This window comes from Triticum aestivum, chromosome 1A (genome assembly GCF_018294505.1).
Source record: "Triticum aestivum cultivar Chinese Spring chromosome 1A, IWGSC CS RefSeq v2.1, whole genome shotgun sequence".
In the NCBI taxonomy this organism is placed as follows: domain Eukaryota; kingdom Viridiplantae; phylum Streptophyta; class Magnoliopsida; order Poales; family Poaceae; genus Triticum; species Triticum aestivum.
Genome location: NC_057794.1, coordinates 233,299,949 through 233,315,515, shown reverse-complemented (window position 1 = coordinate 233,315,515; position 15,567 = coordinate 233,299,949).

The window sequence follows — 15,567 nt, the reverse complement described above, 5'->3', positions numbered from 1 at the left end:
CCGGTTGGACTGCCTGCTCCCTCCTCCTCGCGGCCGACTGTGCTGCTGCGCAGGCCTCACCGCCCAACAGTACTCCCATCGCTGGCCTAGCCATCCCTCTACTCACCCACACCTGCTCTTATTCTTCAACGACGGCAGACGAAGTAGTAAACCCTCGTACAGTCGTACTCCCCTCCGCGTGGGAAACAACTGCCGAGTCTTCCCTGCCTCTGTGTCGTCCCCTTCCTAGGCCTTGCCGTCGTCCACCGCCCTGGTGCTCTCGGCGCGGCCTGGTCAACGTGGTCAACGACCGACATGCATCTGAAGTGGACTTTACGTGGAGAGGCCGACAGCTGGGTCCACGGCCGCATGGAAGGAAATGCCTCCTTATTACGCGCAAAATAATGATTCCTCCACCTGACATCAGGGACCCACCGAAAGGGCCTCTGTATTTCGTGAAAAAAACGTTACCGCCGCTAACAGCTCAGACCCACCAGCTATATCTTCGCATGCAAGGAAGTGCCTCCTTATTACGCACAGAAAAAATGAATACTCCCCCTGTTAGCTGGGACCCAGTATAGTGGCAGGCTGACTTGTGGGCCTCCTAAGTTGATGGGGACGGAGAGCTTTGTCAGCTTAGTCAATATGCACGATTCTAGCTCCAGTGACCATACAATGTCCATCCAACGGTCATAGTGCTTCTTCAACCTCTGGTCTTCTTGCTCCAGCCGCCCAAACCAGCGCCGGTCGTGCCTCATGCTCCTGCCTCCCGTGGCCGGCTGCGATGCGGCGGAGGCCTCACCGCCCCCTACTACTCCCACCGCTGGCCAGGCCATCCCTCTACTCACCCACACCCCTTGTTATTCTGCGGCGACGGCAGCCTCACACCGCAGCGAACCAGTGAACCCTCATACTCCTCTACACGTGGGCATCCATTGCCGCGTCTTCCCCAGCTCCGCGTCGTCCCCTTCCTAGGCCTCGCCGTTGTCCACCGCCCTAGTGCTCTCGGCGCAGCATGGTCAACATGGTCAAGGAACGGCTTCCATCGAACGTGGATTGTATGTGGAGAGGCTGACAGTTGGGTCCATGGCCGTAGAAAGGAAGTGCCTCCTTATTACGTGCAAAATAATTATTCCTCCACCTGACAGCGGGACCCACCGGACGGGCTACCGTATTTCACCCCCTGACTGCTGGGACCCACCAGCTACATCTTGGCACGCAAGGAAGTGCTGACGGTCGGGACCCACCTGGTCGAAGCATACGTAGCGTTGTCATTCTGGTCGCGAACGTGTACGTACATATATACTGGTCGATGTAGAGGCGCGCACGTGTTCGTAGAGGCGGCCAGGGTGCAAGAAAGAAAATATGGCCACGTATGTGTACATATGGGCGGGGTCTCAAACGCCTACTCGCGCATACGTATGGCCAGGGGTCGTGTACATGGCTGACTCGGAACGGAGAAACAGCATCGTCGTCGTGTTCATGGGGAGGCAACGGAACGCGTCGTGTTCAAGGGGAGGCAACAAAATGTGTCGTGTTCATGGGGAGGCAAAAGAATGCATCGTGTTCATCGGGAGGGCTTGGACGGAACATGCGATGGAAACAAGGCCAGGCATACCGCAGAACGGAGGAAATGGCCTTGTGTTCGACCGGCCACGTTCGAAACGGGATCCTGTTCATCAGGAGGGGTCTGGCGTACCGCAAAACGGAGGAAACGGACCTCCTATGGTCGAAACAAGGGTCCTGTTGATCGGGAGGGGTGTGGCGTACCGCAAAACGGACGAAACGGACTTGTGTTGGAGCGCTACGGTCGAAACAGGGGTCCTGTTCATTTGGAGGGGTGTGGCGTACCACAAAACGGGACTCCACGGGATATTGTTCATCTCCACCATCGACCCCCTCCAGCCTCCACGAGCTACTATTCATCCACCATCGACCTCCTCCAGCCTCCACATGCGACTGTTCATCCACGGGCTCCTGTTCATCCAGCCTCCACCGCTCGCTACTCTACCGGCTACTGTTCAACAAACCCTTTCCACGGGCTCCTATTCAACCACCGCTCCACGGGCTACTGTTCATCCTGCCCTCCACCGTCTACTGTTCATCCTGCCCTCCACGGGGTTGTCCTATTCATCTAGCCCTCCACGGGGTCCTGTTCATCCAGCCCCAACCGGCTCGTTCGATCGGGGTCCTATTCATCCAGAGGCGACACCACGGGGTCCTGTTCATCCCACCCCACCGGGAACTGTTCATCCACCCCCCCCCCCCCGCAACGCTCACTGTTCATCGAGAGGCAGCATCCATCGGCTTCAGTTAGCAGCAGTAGCGAAGGAATCGCTCGATTGGGTTCAGTTAACAGCCATCGATCAATCGCTCGGGTTCAGTAACACGTAGCCTGCAGTGCAATCGCTTGGGTTCAGTTAGAGCCCAACGCCTCGCTTGGGTTCAGTTAGAGCCAATGCCTCGCACACATGCGCGTACGTGTACGAGAGAAACGTGCATCGCTCGGCCCCCGACCTCCCACCGTAACCGGGAACTCCCCGAAATTTTCCTCGCCCTCGCTTGAACCATGGTTTTTTCCGTCATGGACGGCCCAAAGAATGTTATGCCGTTGCGTCTCCGGCCTGCGCAGGACGAAAAGACCATTTTCCGTCATGATTTTTTGTCATAGAAGTAGGAGCCCACCACATCTATGATGATACCGGTTTTTGTCACAATTATCGTCATAGAAGTGTCATATGTATGACAGAAAAAAAATTCGTTCGGCCCAAAATGTCACGGGTGTGTCTTTTTTTTGTAGTGTATGCTATCCCTCCCCTTCTTTGTTCGAGGTAAACCTAAAACAAAGTCCAGAGATATATCCTCCCAAGGAACACTAGGTACAGGCAAAGGCATATATAAACCATGAGGATTGAGTCATGACTTAGCTTTTTGACATGTAGTGCAGCGGGCAACAAAACGCTCAACATCCCGTCTCATCTTTGGCCAAAAGAAATGTATAGCAAGTATATCCTCTGTCTTCTTAACGCCAAAGTGTCCCATTAGTCCTCCTCCATGCACCTCCTGCAACAACAAAAGACGAACGGAGCTAGCTGGAATGCATAGCTTGTTAGCACGAAACACAAATCCATCATTAAGAAAGAACTTGTTCCAAGTTCTCCGTTCCTTACAATTCTGCAATACATCTTTAAATTCAGCATCATGCACATATTGATCTTTGATGGTCTCCAAACCAAATATTTTAAAGTCAAGTTGTGAAAGCATATTATAACGACGAGACAATGCATCAGCAATAACATTTTCATTACCCTTCTTGTGTTTAATGACATAAGGGAAAGTCTCAATGAATTCAACCCATTTAGCATGTCTACGATTCAGTTTAGCTTGAATTTTAATTTGTTTCAATGATTCATGATCAGAATGTATAACAAATTCTTTGGGCCATAAATTATGTTGCCATGTTTCTAAAGTCCAAACAAGAGCATATAATTCTTTATCATAAGTAGAATAATTCAAACTAGGCCCACTCAATTTTTTAGAAAAGTATGCAACAGGTTTGCCATCTTGTAATAACACACCTCCTAATCCAATTCCACTAGCATCACATTCAAGCTCAAAAGTCTTATTAAAATCAGGAAGTTGGAGTAAAGGAGCATGTGTCAACTTATCTTTCAATACCGTGAAGGTTTCTTCCTGTGCGGTACCCCAAACAAAAGGAACATCCTTCTTTGTAAGCTCGTTGAGAGGTGCAGCAATGGTGCGAAAATCTCTCACAAAATGCCTATAGAAACCAACGAGGCTAAGGAAACTCCTCACTTGTGTGACCGTTTTGGGCTGCACCAACTCTCAATAGCTTCAATCCTGGATTTATCAACTTCTATTCCCTGTGGAGTAACAACATAGCCAAGAAAATATACTCGGTCGGTGCAAAAGGTGCACTTTCCAAGGTTACCAAACAAACATGCATCACATAGAGCAATAAAAACAGCACGTAAATGTTCCAAATGTTCCTCCAAAGATCTGCTATAAATCAATATATCATCAAAATAGACAACCACAAATCGTCTAATGAAAGCACGGAAAACTTCATTCATTAGTCTCAAGAAAGTACTAGGCACATTAGTTAACCCAAAAGGCATGACTAACCACTCATATAAACCAAACTCAGTTTTAAATGTTGTTTTCCATTCATCTCCCAATTTCATACGAATTTGATGGTATCTACTATGCAAATCATCTTTGGAGAAAATTGTATAGCCACTCAATTCATCAAGCGTATCATCTAGCCTAGGAATAGGATGACGATAATGAATAGTAATATTATTAATGCCTCTACAATCAACACACATACGCGATGTACCATCCTTTTTAGGCACTAGTATAATAGGAAAAACAGAAGGACTAAGAGATTCGCGTATGTAACCTTTATCGAGCAGCTCCCGTACTTGACGCGTAATCTCCTTCGTCTCCTCTGGATTGGTACGGTATGGTGCACGGTTGGGTAGCGATGCACCGAGAATTAATTCAATTTGATGCTCAATCCCTCGAATAGGTGGTAATCCCGGTGGCACATCTTGTGGAAGATGTCAGCGAACTCCTGCAAAATGTTAGTGACAGTAGGGGGCAAAGAGGAAGGCACGTCCTTGAATGAAAATAATGCCTCTTTGCACACAAAAGCATAGCAAACAGATTTGCTGAAATCTAGCTCATCAATATGAGATTTTGTGGCAAGTAAGCATGCACTTTTCAATTTAATTTCCGAAGCAACACTTGATGGTTGATTATTAGGTTTCATTTGTTGCTCAAATTCTTTTGCCACAATCTAATTTTCACTTGTATTTTTCTCCTCTTTTACTTTATTAGCTTTAGAAATATCATCATTCAAAATGGATTCAGAAGTCATAGGAAGCAAAGTAATATGGCTATCCTTATGAACAAGAGTATACTGATTATTTCTATCATGGTGTACATAATTTTTATCAAATTGCCATGGTCTACCAAGTAATAAGGAACAAGCTTGCATGGGTACCACATAACAATCAACATAATCAGCATATGTAGAGATACTAAAATGCACATGAATAGTACGTGTTACCTTAACCTTGCCACTATTGTTGAACCATTGGATGTAGTAAGGATGTGGATGTGGTCTTGTGGTGAGAGATAGCTTCTCCACCATCTCCATGCTAGCCAAGTTGTTGCAGCTCCCTCCATCTATGATAACGCAAATAGAACGTTCCTTCATAACTCCCTTTGTATGCAAAAAATTATGCCTCTGATTTTGCTCAGCTTGTGTGACCTGCACACTCAAAATACGTTGAGCAACTAAACATTCATACCCGCCAGCATCTTCAGGAGCCATGTATTGAGTCTCATGATCAAAATCATCTCCACCATGTTCTTCACGTGTAATAAGAGCCAAAGTCTCCTCATCATAGTCACTAGCAGACTCATACCCACCATCCTCAGTAGCAATCATCACACGCTGATATTTGCATTCTCTCGCAAAATGTCCTCTTCCCTTACAACGACGACAAATATTATCACTTGTGTGCCTTGTTGATGCCATGGAAGAAGAAGAGCTCCGCGCAGGCCCGACAGGTGTGCTCTTGGCAGAAAGTGGTGGGTGTGCCTGCTTTCTTGTATCACGGCTGGAGGTGGCACCTGGTGGAGGTGATGGTGCAATGGAAGTAGAGGATGCACGTGGTGTCCATGATGAAGGTCAACCTGCAGAGAAATTAGTTCGCGCCAACACCTGTCGATCCTGCACTTCGCGTTCAGCTTTACAAGCAAGATGGAATAAACGAGTGATGTATACTCCTTATACTCTAGAATGGTCTGAATCTCTCTATTTAATCCACCCATAAAACATGTAAGCACAGCTTCATTCTCCTCAACAATACCATATCTAATAATGCCGGTTTGTAATTCCTGATAATATTCTTCTACAGAATTTTTTCCTTGTCTTAAACGCTGTAATTTTTGAAGTAATTCACGTTGATAATATGGTGGAACCCAATGAGTACGCATAGCAGTTTCCAAAGCAGCCGAAGTAGCTGGAATAGGATATAATCTACAATGTTCAGACCACCAAACACATGCAAAGCTAGTGAAAGCACAAACAACAGTAGGAACACGTCTCTCCTCAGGATATTGTAAACATGTAAATCATTATTCAGTTTCTATCTCCCATGTAAGATATATATCAGGAACATATCTACCCTCAAATGGTGGAATAATCAATTTTAGTTTAGGGAGATGGTCATGATCTCGTACCTGAGGGGGGGCCCTACCATTTCCATTATTTGCATGTGGACGACCAGGTGGTTGTGGTGCTGGTGGTTGCACATAGTTCTAATTTTGATCAACCTCATCCTCGTAATCTCCCACATAATCATCCTCCTCTGCATCAGCAGCAGGAGCCACAGAAGAATCAACAGCAGCACCAACAGTTTGGCCAGGCGCAAGAGGGACACGGCTCGCCCGGCGGAGGGCTATTTCATGACATGGAGGTAGTCGTCGTTGTTGTTGTTGTTGTTGTTGTTGTTGTTGTTGTTGTTGTTGTTGTTGTTGTTGTTGTTGTTGTTGTTGTTGTTGTTGTTGTTATTGTTGTTGTTGTTGTTGTTGTTGTTGTTGTTGTAGAGGTGTGTTAGGTGCAGCCGGTGGTGGTGGTGGAAGACGCGTGAGCAATTCATTAAACTTGTTATCGAGCTTTGTTTCGAACGTCTTCTCCATGCCATCTATCTTCTCCATGGCCTCTTCAAATCTGTTTAGCACATCTTGCACCTATCCACTCATCATTTGCTGAAATTTATCATGCAACTCCTTATTCATCATGTTCTTCCAGTCAGTCTCGTCGGCTTGTGATCCTGCCATGGTTAGCAGCAATAGAAACACACAAGAATATGATCCTACAGACTACTAACAAGAGGTCGTGGTGGGTGTCACAAAACCGTCAAGAAAATCTGAAATTCTTACCCAACAGCAGGCGGTGATCGGCAACCGTCGTAGTCAAAACTCTCAAAGCTTGGATAGAGCGATTACCAGGGAGAGTCAAACGCACGACGTAGATGTATCTGGAGCTGGGAACGCTTATAATATGGTAGCAAAAAGGGTCAGCAATAATCAATTCAGAGATGCAAAGTTGAATAAACGCACAACGACGGTACTGTGATGGTCCTAGGCTAGACCGTGCTAGAGACGCGAGCCTAGAACACTAACAAAATCACGGCGCTGCACGTAAACAAGGGAGGAGCACGCTCTAAATTTTTTCTTCTTTTTTTCTTTTTTTTTTTACTTTTTTGCTCTTTTTTCCTCTTCTTTTTTCCTCCACAACAACTGTTTTTCAAAAAAGTCTACAAATGGTCTAAAAACTGCCTAGCCAGAATTTTCCAGACTTAGTTTTTTTGAGTTTGGATCTATTTTTCTACTGCAGGTAGCACGGAAGTTGGGGAGTCCGACTTTGTCACGACTCGGAGTATGGCGTGATCTGGAAATCCAAAACAAAGTAACAAATACTGGACTCATACTCGGACTGGTAGCGGAGATGAATCTGGTGGAAACTCGGACTGGTGGCGGATATATGTAGGGCGGTGGAACTCGGACTGATGGCTAATCGGTGATGGAGGTGGACTCGGATTATCGTGATGGCTGTGGATATGTGGTAAAGGCAGCGGTGATGACGATGGTGGTATATGGCAGCGGTGATGACGATGGTGGTATATGACCGCGGTGATGACGATGGTGGTATATGGCAGTGGTGATGACAATGGTGGTATATGGCAGCGGTGATGACGATGGTGGTATATGGTAGCGGTGATGAGAATGGTGCGGCGGCGGCGTGACAACTTGTGAACATAACTTGAAACTCTAAAGGACTAGACACTAAGACCAGCAACTAGACACAATGATGCAACCGCAAATTCAACAATGCAAAACCCTAAAAAGATTATGCAAAGGCTCAGATTGGTTTGGATATGATGAACTAACCCTAATTTCTTTTTGGCTTTTTCGTGGACTGTAGGTATGAAGAGCAGACTCGATCTAAACTATGAAAAACTATAACATCTCACTGAGCAACCCAGAAATCTGATATCACTTGATAGAGGCGAAGGTGTTCCGATGTTTCGATGAGATAGATATTGTTTTTTGTGGGAGTCTGATGAGGACATCAATACCATGGTTACGCCCACAGCCCCTGCTGCTATACATACTGGACCAATTACTAGAGCTCGCGCACGCCAATTGAATTATCAGGTACTTTTGTTTCTTGGTAACGATTCTAATGTTCATGAGATTATGATGCTGCCTAAATTGGATAAATTTGTTTTGCTTACAAATGAAGGGCCTAGCTTGGACAAGAAAGATGAACCTTGGAGCAAGTTCAAGCATGGAGATGATGGCATGCGCAAGGGGAACAAGAACGGAGTTACAAGTGATGAATTCATGACATTGAAGCCACCATAATGAGTGTATGAAGCCTTGGATGAAATATACAAGATGACACTTCATAAATTTCGTCCAGAGGCTATTCTAGGTGCTGCGTCACCTTGTTTTTGGGCCAGGCCCATGTAATTTCGAAATACCTGATTATAGGCAGTTTTTAGAGTCCGTATATGTGGGGAAACAAGAGTTAGGGCTGGTTTCGGACCCCTCCTCCAAGGGCCACAAAATTCCCCCCTCTCCTCTCCATATATACAGCCCTTAGGCCATCGTTTAGACTTTGGTTTTTGTTTAGATTAAAAGTTCGGCATAGCTGCAACTTCGCGTACTTCGTTTGTGTTCAACGACCAGACCAAGGCGTCACAGAACCCCACCTTGATCAATAAAGCTTTCATCTTATATTCGCAATATCCAGATTGCAATCTCAGTTTCTTGCTTGTTCTTCATTCGCTCGCAGGAAACAGACCCTCGTGGTCAGGTTGATCGTGCTCCAGCGTGGTCAATAACCCGTCAGAAGTTGGTTTAGCGATTTCTAAGGCGCGATGTCTCGCACGTTTGTAGTCGGATCATCAAGTTTGACTCCCACAGAAAATGATAGCCACCATCTCATCGAAACATCAGGACACCTTCGCCTCTATCAAGTAGTATTAGATTTCCAGGTTGCTCGGAGAGATTTTACAGTTTTTCGTAGTTTAGATCGAGTCTGTTCTTCATAGCTATAGTCCACAAAAAAGCCAAAGAAATTAGAGGTTAGTTCATCCTATCTGAACCAATCTGAGCCTTTGCATAATCTTTTCTGTATTTGCTTTGTTGAATTTGTGGTTGCATCGTCGTGTCAAGTTGCTGGTCTTAGCGTTTAGTCCTTTAGAGTTTCGAGTTCTGTTCACAGGTTGTCACGTCGCTGCTGCCATATATCACCACCGCATCATCATCCTCGCTGCTGCCATATACCACCACCGCACCAACTTCATCGCTGCTGCCATATACCGCCACCACATATTCACTGCCAATCCGAGTCCATATACGCCACCAAATATCAGTCACCATCACGCCAATCCGAGTGCACCTGCAACATATGTCCGCCACCAGTCTGAGTTCCACCAGATTCATCTCCGCCACCAGTCCGAGATTCCACCAGATTCATCTCGCCACTAGTCCGAGTCCAATAATTATTGCTTTGTTTTCGATTTCCAGATCACGCGATACTCCGAGTCATGACAGTGTAGGACTCCCCAACTTTCGAGCCATCCGCAGAAGAAAAATAGTTCCAAACTCAAAAAATTGAGAGTGTGCTCCTCCCTTGTTTACGTGCAGCGCTGTGATTTTGTTAGTGTTCTAGGCTCGCGTCTCTAGTACGGTCTAGCCTAGGACCAGCACAGTACCATCGTTGAGCGTTTATTCAACTTTGCATATCTGAATTGATTATTGCTAGCCCCTTTTGCTACCATATTATAAGCCTTCCCAGCTCCACATACATCTACGTCGTGCGTTTGACTCTTCCTGGTAATCGCTCTATCCAAGCCTTGAGAGTTTTGACTACAACGGTTGCTGATCACCACCTGCTGGTTGGTAAGAACTGATAAGAATTGGGGATCCGCTTGACGGATTTGTGACTGTCCACCACACCATCACCACCACTTCCTGGTAGTTTGTAGGATCATATTCTTGTGTGTTTCTATTGCTTCTAACCATGGCAGGATCACAAGCCGACGAGCCTGATTGGGAGAACATGACAAACAAAGAGTTACATGATAAGTTTTAGCAAATGATGAGTGGACAGGTGGAAGATGTGCTAAGTAGATTTGAAGAGGCCATGGAGAAGATAGATGGCATTGAGAAGGCGTTGGAAACAAAGCTCGATAACAAGTTTAATGAATTTCTCGCGTGTCTTCCACCGGCCGCTGCACCTGTCGCACCTCTACAACAACAACCACATCATCTTCCAAATCAAGTGGGATGAGCACAATGCGTTCCCATTGAGCCTGGTCAAACTTCTGGTGCTGCTGTACCAACTGTTGGTGCTTCTGTAACTCTTGCTGCTACTGCAGAGGTGGAGGACCACTATGAGGATGAGGTTGATCAAAATCAGAACTATGTGCAACCACCTACACCACCCCAACAAGGTCGTCCTCATGCATATCATCGCAACGGTAAGGCTGCACCACCACCTGAGGTACGAGATCATGACCATCTTCCTAAACTGAAATTGAATATTCCACCATTTGAGGGTAGATATGTTCCTGATATATATCTTACTTGGGAGTTAGAAACTGAACAACGTTTTACATGTTTACAATATCCAGAGGAGAGACGTGTTCCTGCTGCTGTTTGTGCTTTCAGTAGTTTTGCATGTGTTTGGTGGTCTGAACATTGTAGATTATATCCCATTCCAGCTACTTGGGCTGCTTTGAAAGCTGCTGTGCGTACTCGTTGGGTTCCACCTTATTATCAACATGAATTACTTCAAAAATTGCAGCGCTTAAGACAAGGACAAAAGTATGTAGAAGAATATTATCAGGAATTACAAACTGGCATGATTAGATGTGGTATTTTTGAGGAGAATGAAGCTATGCTTGCACGTTTTATGGGTGGATTAAATAGAAAGATTCAGACCATTCTAGAGTATAAGGAGTATACTAATATCACTTGTTTATTCCATCTTGCTTGTAAAGCTGAACGTGAAGTGCAGGATCGACATGCATTGGCGCGAACTAACTTTTATGCAGGTCGATCTTCATCATGGACACCACGTGCATCCTCTACTTCCACTGCACCAGCACCTCCATCAGGTGTCACCTCAAGCCGTGATACAAGAAAGCAGGCACAACCACCACTATCTGCCAAGAGCACACCTGCCGGGCCTGCGCAGAGCTCTTCGTCCATGGCATCAACAGGGCACACAAGTGACATTATTTGTTGTCGTTGTAAGGGAAGAGGACATTTTGTGAGAGAATACAACTCTCAGTGTGTGATGATTGCTACTAAGGATGGTGGGTATGAGTCCGCTAGTGACTATGATGAGGAGACTTTGGCTCTTATTACACATGAAGAACACGGTGGAGAAGATTCTGATCAGGAGACACAATACATGGCTCCTGAAGATGCTGATAGGTATGAATGTTTAGTTGATCAACATGTTTTGAGTGTGCAGGTCACAGAAGCTGAACAAAATCAGAGGCATAATTTGTTCCATACAAAGGGAGTTGTGAAGGAATGTTCTGTTCGCGTCATCATAGATGGAGGGAGCTGCAACAACTTGGCTAGCATGGAGATGGTGGAGAAGCTATCTCTGACCACAAGACCACATCCACATCCAATGGTTCAACAACAGTGGCAAGGTTAAGGTAACACGTACTGTTCGTGTGCATTTTAGTATGTCTACATATGCTGATTATGTTGATTGTGATGTGGTACCTATGCAAGCATGTTCCTTATTACTTTGTAGACAAATGGCAATTTGATAAAAATTATGTACACCATGGTAGAAACAATCAGTATACTCTTGTTCATAAGGATAAAAATATTAATTTGCTTCCTATGACTCCTGATTCCATTTTGAAAGATGATATTAATAGAGCTCATAAAGCAAAACGGGAGAAAAATAAGAGTGAAAATTAGATTGTGGCAAAAGAATTTGAGCAACAAATGAAGCCTAATAATAAACCATCTAGTGTTGCTTTTGAAATTAAATTGAAAAGTGCATGTTTAATTGACACCAAATCTGATGTAGATGATCTAGATTTTAGCAAATATGTTTGCTATGCTTTTGTGTGCAAAGAGGCATTATTTTCATTCGAGGACGTGCCTTCCTCTTTGCCTCCTGCTGTCACTAACATTTTGCAGGAGGTCGCTGACATCTTTCCACAAGACGTGCCATCGGGATTACCACCTATTCGAGGGATTGAGCATCAAATTGACTTAATTCTCGGTGCATCATTACCCAACTGTGCACCATAATGTACCAATCCAGAGGAGACGAAGGAGATTATGCGTCAAGTACAAGAACTGCTAGACAAAGGTTACATATGCGAATCTCTTAGTCCTTGTGATGTTCCTATTATACTAGTGCCGAAAAAGGATGGTACGTAGCGTATGTGCGTTGATTGTAGAGGCATTAATAATATTACTATTCTTTATCATCATCCTATTCCTAGGCTAGATGATATGCTTGATGAATTGAGTGGCTCTACAATATTCTCCAAAGTTGATTTGCGTAGTGCATACCATCAAATTCATACGAAATTGGGAGATGAACGGAAAACAACATTTAAAACAAAGTTTGGATTATATGATTGGTTAGTCATGCCTTTTGGGTTAACTAATGCACCTAGTACTTTAATGAGATTAATGAACGAAGTTTTATGTGCTTTCATTGGACGATTTGTGGTAGTTTACTTTGATGACATATTGATTTATAACAAATCTTTGGAGGAACATTTGGAACATTTACATGCTGTTTTTATTGCTCTACGTGATGCACGTTTGTTTGGTAACCTTAGGAAGTGCACCTTTTGCACCGACCAAGTATCTTTTCTTGGTTATGTTGTTATTCCATAGGGAATTGAAGTTGATAAAGCCAAGATTGAAGCTATTGAGAGTTGGCCGCAGCCCAAAACGGTCACGCAAGTGAGGAGTTTCCTTGGCCTTGCTGGTTTCTATAGGCATTTTGTGAGAGATTTCAGCACCATTGCTGCACCTCTCGACGAGCTTACAAAGAAGGATGGGCCTTTTGTTTGGGGTATCGCACAGGAAGAAGCCTTCACGGTATTGAAAGATAAGATGACACATGCTCCTTTACTCCAACTTCCTGATTTTAATAAGACTTTTGAGCTTGAATGTTTTGCTAGTGGAATTGGCTTAGGAGGTGTGCTATTACAAGATGGCAAACCTATTGCATACTTTTATGAAAAATTGAGTGGGCCTAGTCTGAACCATTCTACTTATGATAAATAATTATATGCTCTTGTTCGGACCTTAGAAACATGGCAACATTATTTATGGCCCAAGGAATTTGTTATACATTCTGATCATGAATCTTTGAAACGCATTAAAAGTCAAGCAAAACTGAACCGTAGACATGCTAAATGGGTTGAATTCATTGAGACTTTCCCTTATGTCATTAAACACAAGAAGGGTAAAGAAAATGTTATTGCTGATGCATTGTCTCGTCATTATACTATGCTTTCACAACTTGACTTTAAAATATTTGGTTTGGAGACCATCAAAGATCAATATGTGCACGATGCTGAATTTAAAGATGTATTGCAAAATTGTAAGGAAGGGAGAACTTGGAACAAGTTCGTTCTTAACGATGGATTTGTGTTTCGTGCTAACAAGCTCTTCATTCCAGCTAGCTCCGTTCATATTTTGTTGTTGCAGGAGGCGCATGGAGGAGGATTAATGGGACACTTTGGCATCAATAAGACGGAGGATATACTTGCTACACATTTCTTTTGGCCAAAGATGAGACGGGATGTTGAACGTTTTTTTGCTCGATGCACTACATGTCAAAAAGCTAAGTCTTGACTCAATCCTCATGGTTTATATATGCCTTTGCCTGTACCTAGTGTTCCTTGGGAGGATATATCTATGGACTTTGTTTTAGGTTTACCTCGAACAAAGAAAGGGAGGGATAGCATATTAGGTGTCGTGGATAGGTTCTTGAAAATGGCACACTTTATACCATGTCATAAAAGCGATGATGCCGTTAATGTTGCTGATTTGTTCTTTCGTGAAATTATTCGCTTGCATGGTGTGCCAAATACTATTGCTTCATATCATGATACTAAATTTCTTAGCCACTTTTGGAGATGTTTATGGGCTAAGTTGGGGACTAAACTACTTTTTAGTACTACCTGTCACCCCCAAACTGATGGACAAACTGAAGTAGTCAATAGAACATTGTCTACTATGCTTAGGGCTGTTTCGAAGAATAATAAGAAAATGTGGGAAGAATTCTTACCTCATATTGAATTTGCTTATAACAGTTCATTGCATTCTACTACTAAGATGTACCCTTTAGAAATTGTGTATGGTTTCCTACCTCGTGCACCTATTGATTTGTTACCTCTTCCATCTTCGGAGAAGGTTAATTTTGATGCTAAAGAACGTGCTGAATTGATTTTAAAAATGCATGAGTTAACTAAGGAAAACATTGAGCGTATGAATGCTAAATATAAACTTGTTCGAGATAAGGGTAGAAAACATGTTGTGTTTGCACCTGGAGATCTTGTTTGGTTACATTTGCGTAAGGATAGATTTCCTAATTTGCGCAAATCAAAGCTAATGCCACGTGCTGATGGTCCTTTTAAGGTGTTAGAGAAAATAAATGATAATGCATATAAACTTGAGCTGCCTGCAGATTTTGGGGTTAGTTCCACTTTTAACATTGCATATTTGAAGCCTTATTTGGGTGAGGAAGTTGAGCTTTCGTCGAGGACGACTTCATTTCAAGAAGGGGAGGATGATGAGGGCATCAATACCATGGTTACACCCACACCCCTACTGCTATACATACTGGACCAATTACTAGAGCTCGCGCACGCCAATTGAATTATCAGGTACTTCCGTTTCTTGGTAACGATTCTAATGTTCATGAGAATATGATGCTGCCTAAATGGGATACATTTGTTTTGCTTACAAATGAAGGGCCTAGCTTGGACAAGAAAGATGAACCTTGGAGCAAGTTCAAGCATGGAGATGATGGCATGCACAAGGGAAACAAGAACGGAGTTACAAGTGATGATTCCATGACTTTGAAGGCACCACAATGAGTGCATGAAGCCTAGAACGAATTATACAAGATGCCACTTCATAAATTTCGTCCAGAGGCTATTCCAGGTGTTGCGTCACCTTATTTTCGGGCCAGGCCCATGTAATTTCGAAATACTTGATTATAGGCAGTTTTTAGAGTCCGTATGTGTGGGGAAACAAGAGTTAGGGCTGGTTTCAGACCCCTCCTCCGAGGGCCACGAAATTCCCCCCTCTCTTCTCCATATATAAAACCCTTAGGGCATCGTTTAGACTTTGGGTTCTTTTTAGATTAAAAGTTCGGCATAGCTGCAAGTTCGCGTACTTCGTTTGTGCTCAACGACCAGACCAAGGTGTCACAGAACCCCACCTTGATCAATAAAGCTTTCATCTTAT